General features: G+C 40.3%; 1 protein-coding gene across 1 annotated transcript in view; it reads left to right on the forward strand.

Moving 5' to 3' along the window:
* Positions 1–14,775, forward strand: part of RORC (RAR related orphan receptor C) — a 2,019,495-nt gene that overhangs the window by 225,434 nt on the left and 1,779,286 nt on the right.

Genomic DNA, 14,775 nt, shown 5'->3' on the forward strand with positions numbered 1-14,775 from the left:
GAATGTGGAAATTACAATGCAGTGTAGCACTGTGCAGGTCATGGAACAAGTGAGACACGGCTCCCAGCAGCCAAAAATATGACTGTTTTTCCTCCTCAGACCTCATACCCAAAGTCATCCCCTACTAATTACTTGCTTACACACCACTTTCAAGGTTAAGAAACATGTTTTTGCAGAAACACTTCCATTTCTGCCACTTTGGAAATCTGGTTGCGATAATCTCATTCATGTAATTAGACATAAAAATTAAGCAGGAAAATCTCTCTTTGCCTGCACAATAGCCCAAAACTGGAACTCACTCCCAAGCCATATAACTACCACTACTACTAGTACCCAATTCAAACACCTCCTGAAATCCCATAATACAGACAATTGGCTCTGCTCTTGCTACTCCCCAGGGTAAACAATAACTATGCACAGTTGCAAGGATTCTGCTACTCTCTAACATTTTCTTTACATAGCCCTGCTAATATCCTTGCTTTTTCCTCCAAACTCAGCATCAGTGCGATAGGATAAAACATACTAACACCTGTACACTACACTATTAAAAATCTGTACCTGATAAAGTATATAATCTGTATCTGAGAAAGGTATAAATTTTATCAGAGCTCTTCAGATTCTCATTTTGGTCTTACTTCAATACCTGTACTTTTGATGTGTGGGTGTGAGCATATATATATATATATGTCTCTACAAATGTAAATGTATAAATGTATTGTGAATGAGAATGTATATGAAAAAAAAAAACTTTTTAGTTTTCTACTAATGGTTCGTTTTACTAGATGCATCACATGCTATGTAAATTTTAATTTTTGTACTACTTTAAATATTGTAACACCTAAATTTGTTCTTAAGAATTGCTTAGAATTGTCTAAATGCTAATAGTGTAACATGGAGCTTTTCTCCCAAGGCCTCTGCTGAAAATGGACCTGTGTCCAGTCGAACCCTCCTGGTTAACAAATGTAAAATAAAAAAATTAAAAAAATAAAATAATTAAATACGTTAGTACCTTTGTCTTTTTGGTATTATGAATGGTCAACATGGTTTGGTCAATCTTTTGTGTGGAGATCATTAAACTTATCAGCTATTCATAATATAATCACACACACACACACACACACTCAAACACACACACACACACACACACACACACACACACACACACACAGACTCAAACACACACATATACGTTTTAGTATGTGTGTGTGTGTGTGTGTGTGTGTGTGTGTGTGTGTGTGGGCAAAGCAAGTTTTAGAGTAACATATTTGTATCAGCTGTTTTAAGAGAACCTAGTGCTGTAATACTAGTCATCCAGCAAAGTTCACCATAAATGCAGAATCCTGGGGGGCTATGTAGATAGAATATGGTGCTTAACAAATTTAAATCACATGCAAATGGCTATTCAAGAGGTGAAAATTACCATCTATATACAGTGGATTGAAATTTCATCTGGTGCCTCCTCAAGAAGTGTTCTTAATGAATTATAAGATAACAATGTTATATACATACATACATCTTAATCAAAGCTTAGTTCAAATAATTGATTTCCATATTGTTTGTAAATAATTCTGTAAGCAAGCTAAAAGCCTTGGCAATCACAGTAAGCAGCTCCTGACAAATGGAGACATGCTGTCCCATACAGATGCAGTCTTTAGGTTAAACACTTCCATGAAATATGCTGTAACTACCTGTCAATATTTTCTAGAAAAATCCTTCATAGCATGGCATAGCATAACATTATGGCTGCGATTAGCAATTATTGGAACGAATAACAACAACAAATGAATGCATTTTCAGTATTCAAAATGTATAAAGTTTACAAATGACTTTATATATCTATAATATGTAGCAGTACTAGGTTTTAATATTAGACCACTATGGGAAAGCAAGCTATGTTGTTATTTAAGTATATTAAATTGACACTTTTGATTATTTTTCTGAGTGTTATAAATTTAACAATGTGTACCTGGTATGCATGAGGACAAAGCACCTCGTGGGCATTAGAATCAAGATCTTTTTTGTTATTTTTCAATTATTCTTTTACATAAAAATGCTGCCTTCAGAGAGTGAGCAATAACGTCTTTTATAAAACTGACAAGGAAAGACTGACTTGTAAATGATGAGATGTTTCATCACAATGTTTATTTTTCAGAAAGAATAGTTAGGGCCATTGATGTGAGGGGATTTTTTAAAGCAGAAATACTGAGAAAATGTCAGCAAATGAGTCCAATCCCTGAAAATTACTGTGGTTGTTATCAGTTTTAATGTTTTTGAGTAATTATGAATAAAAAAGGTAATCCACCAGTACAAACACACACACACACACACACACACACACACACACACACACACACACAGTTTCTCTCTCTCTCTCTCTCTCTCTTTTAGTCTTGCTATATAAATATATTTGATAATATGGTGCAAAGTGTGAAATTCATTACTTTTGTCTGTTTTGACCCATCCTCAAGCACATCAAAATGGGAACCAAATACCCTTTAAGGAGTTAAACAGTTTGAATCCTAGTGATCCAAAACTGCTTCCCGGTACAACCTGACATTCTCCTAAATGCTAAACATCTTCCACAAAGTTGTCCTATCTGCAAAACTGTGCGATTCTTTTTCTTTGCCGGGGGGAGGGGGGTCATTTCTAAAATGCATACCTTCTCCTATGTCTGTAATTTGGTGTTTCAGACAACAGCATCCCTACTTCCTCACAAAGCACTTCTCAATATGTCTTAAATTTTGATGCTACTTGAAAATTTTCTAGTTTTTGTGTACTACAATTGAACCTCAGTGCTGCATAAATGAAGGCTATTAGGTTAAGTACCTTATGTTTCACATCAGAATAAGGGGACAACAAATCCTTACCATCCTGTCTGATCATTTACTTGTCTTACTCAGGGGTGTGCCCTTTACTGAGCTGAGTTTGGGGACATGCAAGATAACTGGGTGATATAAAAGTATATGAAGTTAGTTCACAGTATTGAACAGCATTAAAAAAAAGAATTACTAAACCCAGGTACATCTGATGGTATTTCAGTTCCACTGCTACCCAGAATGGCAACCAGTGTAGTGCCCACCTGGAATTATTCTGCACCTTAACTTTAGGCTTTCCTGGGTAAAAAAAAAAAACAGATGTCTACATGAAAGAAGCACTTCTTTTATATTTCACACATCATTCCTTATTTATCTTAATGTTAACACTTTTTGGTGATCTGAAACAACAGCTTGCTTGATCAGTGTGGCATTTTGATGTTTTCTTAATTCTCCACTGTTTAAAAATGTTATATCTTTACTATTAAAATAAGTACTTATTAATTCTCACAAATACAGTGTTGTAGAATTATGCATTGCAGTACGTTGAGCACTGCAGTTATATATTCTTATGGTGCATGCTAATGTATGGAACAAAATACTTGCAGCAAGCAACTCTCATTTGTGTGATGTATGAAACAACAGATGCAGCTACGCTACAGTATGACACATGGTGGAACAGCAAGCTTTGAGACGCAGTAATGAAAGGTAATATTCTGAGCGCTTTACATGCACATATACAGTTTCATGAATGTAAACCTTACAGCCTCTGTCTTAACTATATAAAATTACATACCTTCCCAAGGGCACACAGCCTGAACATGTACATCAGCAGCAGTGTAACTATATAAAATGACATACCTTCCCAAGGGCACACAGCCTGAACATGTACATCAGCAGCAGTGTAACTATATAAAATGACATACCTTCCCAAGGGCACACAGCCTGAACATGTACATCAGCAGCAGTGTAACTATATAAAATGACATACCTTCCCAAGGGCACACAGCCTGAACATGTACATCAGCAGCAGTGTAACTATATAAAATTACATACCTTCCCAAGGGCACACAGCCTGGACACGTACATCAGCAGCAGTGTAACTATATAAAATTACATACCTTCCCAAGGGCACACAGCCTGAACATGTACATCAGCAGCAGTGTAACTATATAAAATGACATACCTTCCCAAGGGCACACAGCCTGAACATGTACATCAGCAGCAGTGTAACTATATAAAATTACATACCTTCCCAAGGGCACACAGCCTGAACACGTACATCAGCAGCAGTGTAACTATATAAAATTACATACCTTCCCAAGGGCACACAGCCTGAACATGTACATCAGCAGCAGTGTAACTATATAAAATTACATACCTTCCCAAGGGCACACAGCCTGAACACGTACATCAGCAGCAGTGTAACTATATAAAATTACATACCTTCCCAAGGGCACACAGCCTGGACATGTACATCAGCAGCAGTGTAACTATATAAAATTACATACCTTCCCAAGGGCACACAGCCTGGACACTTACATCAGCAGCAGTGTAACTATATAAAATTACATACCTTCCCAAGGGCACACAGCCTGAACACGTACATCAGCAGCAGTGTAACTATATAAAATGACATACCTTCCCAAGGGCACACAGCCTGGACACGTACATCAGCAGCAGTGTAACTATATAAAATTACATACCTTCCCAAGGGCACACAGCCTGAACACGTACATCAGCAGCAGTGTAACTATATAAAATTACATACCTTCCCAAGGGCACACAGCCTGGACACGTGCATCAGCAGCAGTGTAACTATATAAAATTACATACCTTCCCAAGGGCACACAGCCTGGACACGTACATCAGCAGCAGTGTAACTATATAAAATTACATACCTTCCCAAGGGCACACAGCCTGGACACGTACATCAGCAGCAGTGTAACTATATAAAATTACATACCTTCCCAAGGGCACACAGCCTGGACACTTACATCAGCAGCAGTGTAACTATATAAAATTACATACCTTCCCAAGGGCACACAGCCTGGACACGTACATCAGCAGCAGTGTAACTATATAAAATTACATACCTTCCCAAGGGCACACAGCCTGAACACGTACATCAGCAGCAGTGTAACTATATAAAATTACATACCTTCCCAAGGGCACACAGCCTGGACACGTACATCAGCAGCAGTGTAACTATATAAAATTACATACCTTCCCAAGGGCACACAGCCTGAACACATACATCAGCAGCAGTGTAACTATATAAAATTACATACCTTCCCAAGGGCACACAGCCTGGACACTTACATCAGCAGCAGTGTAACTATATAAAATTACATACCTTCCCAAGGGCACACAGCCTGGACACGTACATCAGCAGCAGTGTAACTATATAAAATTACATACCTTCCCAAGGGCACACAGCCTGGACACGTACATCAGCAGCAGTGTAACTATATAAAATTACATACCTTCCCAAGGGCACACAGCCTGGACACTTACATCAGCAGCAGTGTAACTATATAAAATTACATACCTTCCCAAGGGCACACAGCCTGGACACTTACATCAGCAGCAGTGTAACTATATAAAATTACATACCTTCCCAAGGGCACACAGCCTGAACACGTACATCAGCAGCAGTGTAACTATATAAAATTACATACCTTCCCAAGGGCACACAGCCTGACACGTACATCAGCAGCAGTGTAACTATATAAAATTACATACCTTCCCAAGGGCACACAGCCTGGACACTTACATCAGCAGCAGTGTAACTATATAAAATTACATACCTTCCCAAGGGCACACAGCCTGGACACTTACATCAGCAGCAGTGTAACTATATAAAATGACATACCTTCCCAAGGGCACACAGCCTGAACACGTACATCAGCAGCAGTGTAACTATATAAAATTACATACCTTCCCAAGGGCACACAGCCTGAACACGTACATCAGCAGCAGTGTAACTATATAAAATGACATACCTTCCCAAGGGCACACAGCCTGAACACGTACATCAGCAGCAGTGTAACTATATAAAATGACATACCTTCCCAAGGGCACACAGCCTGAACACGTACATCAGCAGCAGTGTAACTATATAAAATGACATACCTTCCCAAGGGCACACAGCCTGAACACGTACATCAGCAGCAGTGTAACTATATAAAATTACATACCTTCCCAAGGGCACACAGCCTGAACATGTACATCAGCAGCAGTGTAACTATATAAAATGACATACCTTCCCAAGGGCACACAGCCTGAACACGTACATCAGCAGCAGTGTAACTATATAAAATTACATACCTTCCCAAGGGCACACAGCCTGAACACGTACATCAGCAGCAGTGTAACTATATAAAATGACATACCTTCCCAAGGGCACACAGCCTGGACATGTACATCAGCAGCAGTGTAACTATATAAAATGACATACCTTCCCAAGGGCACACAGCCTGAACACGTGCATCAGCACCAGTGTAACTATATAAAATTACATACCTTCCCAAGGGCACACAGCCTGAACATGTACATCAGCAGCAGTGTAACTATATAAAATGACATACCTTCCCAAGGGCACACAGCCTGGACACTTACATCAGCAGCAGTGTAACTATATAAAATTACATACCTTCCCAAGGGCACACAGCCTGGACACGTACATCAGCAGCAGTGTAACTATATAAAATTACATACCTTCCCAAGGGCACACAGCCTGGACACTTACATCAGCAGCAGTGTAACTATATAAAATTACATACCTTCCCAAGGGCACACAGCCTGGACACGTACATCAGCAGCAGTGTAACTATATAAAATGACATACCTTCCCAAGGGCACACAGCCTGAACACGTACATCAGCAGCAGTGTAACTATATAAAATGACATACCTTCCCAAGGGCACACAGCCTGAACACGTACATCAGCAGCAGTGTAACTATATAAAATTACATACCTTCCCAAGGGCACACAGCCTGGACACGTACATCAGCAGCAGTGTAACTATATAAAATGACATACCTTCCCAAGGGCACACAGCCTGAACACGTACATCAGCAGCAGTGTAACTATATAAAATGACATACCTTCCCAAGGGCACACAGCCTGAACACGTACATCAGCAGCAGTGTAACTATATAAAATTACATACCTTCCCAAGGGCACACAGCCTGGACACGTACATCAGCAGCAGTGTAACTATATAAAATGACATACCTTCCCAAGGGCACACAGCCTGGACACGTACATCAGCAGCAGTGTAACTATATAAAATGACATACCTTCCAAGGGCACACAGCCTGAACACGTACATCAGCAGCAGTGTAACTATATAAAATTACATACCTTCCCAAGGGCACACAGCCTGGACACATACATCAGCACCAGTGTAACTATATAAAATTACATACCTTCCCAAGGGCACACAGCCTGAACATGTACATCAGCAGCAGTGTAACTATATAAAATGACATACCTTCCCAAGGGCACACAGCCTGGACACGTACATCAGCAGCAGTGTAACTATATAAAATTACATACCTTCCCAAGGGCACACAGCCTGGACACTTACATCAGCAGCAGTGTAACTATATAAAATTACATACCTTCCCAAGGGCACACAGCCTGGACACTTACATCAGCAGCAGTGTAACTATATAAAATGACATACCTTCCCAAGGGCACACAGCCTGAACACGTACATCAGCAGCAGTGTAACTATATAAAATTACATACCTTCCCAAGGGCACACAGCCTGGACACTTACATCAGCAGCAGTGTAACTATATAAAATTACATACCTTCCCAAGGGCACACAGCCTGGACACTTACATCAGCAGCAGTGTAACTATATAAAATGACATACCTTCCCAAGGGCACACAGCCTGAACACGTACATCAGCAGCAGTGTAACTATATAAAATTACATACCTTCCCAAGGGCACACAGCCTGGACACTTACATCAGCACCAGTGTAACTATATAAAATGACATACCTTCCCAAGGGCACACAGCCTGAACACGTACATCAGCAGCAGTGTAACTATATAAAATTACATACCTTCCCAAGGGCACACAGCCTGGACACGTACATCAGCAGCAGTGTAACTATATAAAATTACATACCTTCCCAAGGGCACACAGCCTGGACACGTACATCAGCAGCAGTGTAACTATATAAAATTACATACCTTCCCAAGGGCACACAGCCTGAACATGTACATCAGCAGCAGTGTAACTATATAAAATTACATACCTTCCCAAGGGCACACAGCCTGGACACGTACATCAGCAGCAGTGTAACTATATAAAATGACATACCTTCCCAAGGGCACACAGCCTGAACACGTACATCAGCAGCAGTGTAACTATATAAAATTACATACCTTCCCAAGGGCACACAGCCTGGACACGTACATCAGCAGCAGTGTAACTATATAAAATTACATACCTTCCCAAGGGCACACAGCCTGGACACGTACATCAGCAGCAGTGTAACTATATAAAATTACATACCTTCCCAAGGGCACACAGCCTGGACACGTACATCAGCAGCAGTGTAACTATATAAAATTACATACCTTCCCAAGGGCACACAGCCTGGACACGTACATCAGCAGCAGTGTAACTATATAAAATTACATACCTTCCCAAGGGCACACAGCCTGGACACGTACATCAGCAGCAGTGTAACTATATAAAATTACATACCTTCCCAAGGGCACACAGCCTGGACATACATCAGCAGCAGTGTAACTATATAAAATTACATACCTTCCCAAGGGCACACAGCCTGGACACGTACATCAGCAGCAGTGTAACTATATAAAATTACATACCTTCCCAAGGGCACACAGCCTGGACACGTACATCAGCAGCAGTGTAACTATATAAAATTACATACCTTCCCAAGGGCACACAGCCTGGACACGCATCAGCAGCAGTGTAACTATATAATGTAACTATATAAAATTACATACCTTCCCAAGGGCACACAGCCTGGACACGTACATCAGCAGCAGTGTAACTATATAAAATTACATATCTTCCCAAGGGCACACAGCCTGGACACTTACATCAGCAGCAGTGTAACTATATAAAATTACATACCTTCCCAAGGGCACACAGCCTGGACACGTACATCAGCAGCAGTGTAACTATATAAAATTACATACCTTCCCAAGGGCACACAGCCTGGACACTTACATCAGCAGCAGTGTAACTATATAAAATTACATACCTTCCCAAGGGCACACAGCCTGGACACTTACATCAGCAGCAGTGTAACTATATAAAATTACATACCTTCCCAAGGGCACACAGCCTGGACACGTACATCAGCAGCAGTGTAACTATATAAAATTACATACCTTCCCAAGGGCACGCAGCCTGGACACGTATATCAGCAGCAGTGGACTGTGCTGATACAGCTCATTTCTTTTTTGATTCTTTTTTCTCCAGTGCAGCTGACCATCAGATGACTCCAGTGACTCTTCAATTACCAGTTCTACCCACTGTTCCTCTTTCCATTGGAACTGCTAAAATTAGGGTGGGGGCCAATGATGACAGAGCATCCAGGGACACTGTCACAATGTAGTCATGAGAGTATTTTTTTATTTATTCCATGCCCCTGTTCACACCCAGTATTACCCAGAGGATGGCACAGTAATGGGCTTTAGTGCTGTAAACCCCTCAGTTCTGCAAGGTGCTGATGTCAGTAAGATACCTCAGGCAGCACTTTGCAGTCTATTTCCCCAGATTCTACCAGGGAAAACAAGCATTAACTTACATGTGCTAAGAGTGCACTCACCTCCCTCCTCCCACACAGCAGATGGGCACACACATCCACTCTTGCCAATGGATGATGTTCAAGAGAGTAAATGGATCTGAAACACTAAATCACTGCACCGAAAATGGAAGGTAAAACCACAATCTTTAATATAGTCCACTTAAAAAAACATAAGCAATAAGCGCTTCTGTCCATTAAACTACAAACCTCTTCAGATAAAATTAACTGAATCTGAGTCATCTGGGCCAGAGTCATGCATTTATCCCTTTATGCTACTGCACTGACATACAGATAAGTTCTGTAATTTTATTTATTTGTTTATTTTACATTTGTTTACCGGGAAAGTCCAATTGGGACAGAGCCCATTTTCAGTGGATGACTGGGAGAAATGTTCCAGCTGCATGTCTTTGGAATGTGGGAGGAAACCAGAGCATCCAGAAGCACCCCAACTGAGAATCGAACTGGACAACCTCTTGCTGTATGGCGGCCATGCTAATCACTGCACCACTGCACAGCCCAAAATGCCCAAATGCATCATCTTAAAGAAACACCCAGTTCTGAGAGCATACTCAACAAGGTGAGGTCAATGAATGCAAATGACTAATCATTTGCTGGCTATTTCCAGGTACAGTAATCTAACATAATGATCATAACAGAAAGTGCTACTGGGGAAAAAAGGATATATAGATTTAATCATTTAAATTATTTGTGAGTAGCTGTCACACTGAATAACTGCAGTAATTTGGAAAATGTCTTCCAATGTCCCATCAGTATTAAATTGCAAGTACACTGCATTACAACCACAGTAAATAAGCTAAAGATGAAAGAAGGGATGTTTGATTTGTCACAAAAGTAATTACTTCCCAGTCATCCACTTTGGTTTGCTGGTTGCTGAATCTGGCAGTTTTTTTTTTAAATAACTAGTTAAATAAAGAAAAAAAATGTAATTGCTGCTTTTAAAATTATGATGCACTTTTATTATCTTTGATTTCCTTTCTAAAACATCTGATGGTACTTCATGAATTGTTACTTCAGTCATCCCCACCACATAGTAAGGTGCACTGCATAAATACCTGGTCCAGGGGAATCCACACACTTTATAATTTTGGTATTTTTTTACAAAATAAGAGCACAATTCATGAATTGTTGCTGCACGTCCTATCACAGTGTGCAACTATATGACAATAAAGTTAATAGTTTAACACATTTTTTTTTAGTTTAACGCATGCTTTACACTTGACTGACATTTGATTTCTAGGATTTGCAATCGCAAATTGACAAGGCAAAGTTAACCTGTTGCACAGCTTGCTCAATTGGTCTGTTACAGATTGCATCCTACTTCCAGATTGATCCCATGGACAGCCACCGCTATCCATGGAGTTTACAAGACAAGGGGGGAAATGTAAGTGGGCTCCCAGGTCTTTTTTTATGTATCACACATGCACACATTCAAGCCTATGGGCAATTTAGAGTCCCCAGTCGACTTTACTGCATGTCTTTTGAATGTGTGGGGAAACCAGAGCACTTGGAGAAAGCCCGTAAGAACACAAGAAGAGCATGCACACTCAGCATAGAAGGCACCCCAGAAGAAAACTGAACTAGAGAACCTCTTGCTGGATGTGGCAAGGGTACCTGTTGTGCCACTGTACCGCTCTGCATTACCCAGCAGTTAAGGTTATGTAGACTTCATATGATCTAGGTAATTCTACAGTATTTGCCTACAAACCATTCACAATGTTTTTTTCAGCTTAGCATTTATTGAAAATTAAATAGCAAAATGTTGAGCTAAAAACATCACAAAAAAAATCTTTTTTTTTTTGCAAGAGCAGAAACCACCTGCTCGCTCACACACACACACACACACACACACACACACACACACACACACACACACACACACACACACGCGCGCGCACGCGCACAAGCCCCACATATCGGCTGAATTTATATATACAAATTCCACAGTCGCACCACAGTGAAAAAAAGGGGAAAACCCCTGAAAAGTGGACTGCCAGCTTGCACAATACACTGCAGTAAAACTTGCTGTGTCATTAAATTCTCACACTTATGCCGTACAGCCGCAAGTATAGTGATCCCTGTAACTGTGCCAGTTCTACAGTTTCCCATTTGCCTCAACTAAAAATATAATTCTAGCCTTGCCATTTCTCCAGGTATACTTCATATTATCACAGCATTACTCAGCATAAATCATATGCAAGGCTTTTTAAAGAACTGATCAAATGAAACACTCAATTTCAATAATTTTAATCTATCTATCTATCTATCCGGCTGTCTATTTATCTATCTATCTTTAGGTGAACTAGACTTCCTAGTCCATTTTTCAGTCAAGATATTTTTAAAGTAAATAATTCTGCAGAAGACTTTCAAATGACAATGAAACAAACGTAATAAGAGTACAATCACATGCAGAGCTGGATCCTGGTCAAATGGGGCCCTAGGCAGGGTATGGATCAGTGCCACCCACCAGTAGCACCCCCAGCCGTTCCAGTATCCTATTATTTGGCTATTTCTCCCTAGATACCAGAAAACTGCTCAAACCTGTCAGTGTGAACACTATTTTCTTCTTTAGTTCTACAATGATTAGAGATATTTAAAACTCTTATTTCAAATTTTATAGCACAACCACTGATAGCCATTTGCTAAACAAACAATACAGTCACATAATGAAAACTGATGTAGCATAAACAGTAAGCTTCTCTGCCCTTCAAACTCACATTCAGTGAAACAGCATTGAAACCCACATTCAAGAAAATGCATTTAGACAGTGCCAGTTTAAGTTTACCTTTGGGCTGTTTTCAAACAATGGGCCCCTTGTACATGTTTTTTGGACTGTGCATACTTGAGCGTGTTCTTTGATGCACCATCCTGATTGTATTAAATCATATTCCTTATATCATGTGGCACCACTTGTTAGATTATGTTTTAAATTTGTAGGTTTGAACATTTTTCCAGTAAGCAGTGAAATAAAACATATGAACCAATACGGACAAAACTACCCATTACAGAACATTTCAACTGCAAAAAGGCTGCTCAAACTTCTGTCATTACAATCCACCAATATCAGTTAATGGACACAATTTCTGCAGAACTAAAAGTCATCTGAATAATTCCACATTAAAGAGATCTGCAATTAATGAAGAGTTGCTGTTGGCAAACAACTTTACATTTCAGTGTCTCATGTACAAATTCAGAGCCTGATACTCTAGAAGAATAAACTGTCCATGTTACATTAAAAAATGGAAACCTGGTATTATTGCAGTAAGAAGTGGCTGTCAAACCAGCAACAAATTATTACTAGGCATCACATCCAAAGCAGGACACACTCAGGAGTTCAGTACCCCCATCCTCCCTTAAATTGAGCAGTGCTGTATTAGCACATCTACATTGTGTGGGAGTAGAGCTCCCAGCCTTCTACACCAAAGGCAAGTATGCTACCTGTTGTCTACTAACACTGCTTTTAAATTTTATAGCACAAACACTGATAATGGCCAGTTGCTAAACAAAACAGCTACACATTGAAAACAGACTTACCATGAGCAACAGTAAACTTCTCTTCTCTTGAAAATGTACTGGAACTCAGTATTCCTTGAAAATGCACAGAATGTCAAACATTCTTTGAAAATGCACTGGAACTCAGCAGTCTTTAAATATGCACAGACATTCAGCATTCTTTGAAAATGCACAGAAACTCAACAGTCCTTGAAATGCACTTACTGATGACAGTTTGGCAGTTGGTGTAGAGGATTTTTTTTTGCATTTCAGTTGTTGATACTCCTGAAAAACCTCATACATGCAAAGAATAGTTTTAACACGTATGTAATTTATGTTGCATCGCATTTTAAAATGAACCTTGTTGCCTAAGTTTTTGCATTTCACTACCTATGCTATAATATTGTACTGTACATGTAACTCAGGACATAAAGCCAGTTAGTGCCCCCCCCCCCCTCCTCACTAGCACACACTCTTATCACAACCTAACATATCACACTTAAACCCTTTTCTTTTACATTTGTTGTTGCTGATAAGCTATAGTTTAGTTTATAACTGATACTTATCCCTTCTCTTTCAGTCTGCATTGCTGCATAAAACCTACCCTAGCTGTCTCCTACCACTCTACAGGGTATTCCTGGCCTCCCACTCATGAACAGAGCCTTCCAAAGTAATCTAACTGAAACCTCGGTGAGCCTACTGACCTCCCCAAGAACTAGCAAAAATAAAGTGTATGTACCCTTTGGAAGCTAACTGTACTTTTCAGCTGTATTTTACCCCTATGTGTGCATACTAGCAGCCTAACACAGCCCCCACTCCTCTAGGTGCCTGTAACCCCACACTGCAGTTATGTGTTTGTCCACAAAGTGTCAGCGTCTACCTATTGCCAACCAATTTTTCCTTCTTGTTTAAATAGCTTTGATATCCTTCTATTGCCCTATTGTCTCTACTAAACCTCTATGAATCTCTCTGCCTTCCCTTTGGTCCTACCTAGCTTATCTAATGCCTCCCCCCTGTGTCTTTCTTACCTTTGTGCTTGCTCCACTAATTGTTTCTAGCTGACTTGCCTTCTTCCTTCTCCCTGGCTCAGCCCACTCCGTTCACCCTGCAGGCTCACTCCGCTCCACTACCCTACTCCAAAATCTCGCCCAGCCACAGTATGTCTACACTTATACTTACTTAACCACACCCAGACCCAATCATCTGTACGCTTATACTTACTTATCCACACCCACCCACTCCCAGACCCAGTCAACCTATTCACCCCACCCATAACTCAGTCAATCCCTCCCAGTGCAATCCCCTACTTTCATCCCACCCCCTACTGATCATAGCATGTTCCAATTCCTATCTAATCCTAAAGCTAATCCCAATAAATTTCCACAATCAACATCATGCCTATAAAACCTACCACACTTCTAACTCAAATTCTACTTCTCACCTTATCCTACTTAAATCCACTCACTAGTCCTCTCTGTGCCAATCACTCTACTCCATTTCACTCTACTATCTCATCCTGTTTACAGCATGAGCACTCCTCAGCCTGTATATCCCCAGTCTCTACTTCTTCAACAATGCTATGCTCTTCCCCTATAAACTCTTATGCAACCCTAGAATTACTTCCCCCATTTATATTAGCC

This window comes from Protopterus annectens, chromosome 8.part0 (genome assembly GCF_019279795.1).
Source record: "Protopterus annectens isolate FY-2018-M chromosome 8.part0, PAN1.0, whole genome shotgun sequence".
Taxonomy (NCBI): domain Eukaryota; kingdom Metazoa; phylum Chordata; order Ceratodontiformes; family Protopteridae; genus Protopterus; species Protopterus annectens.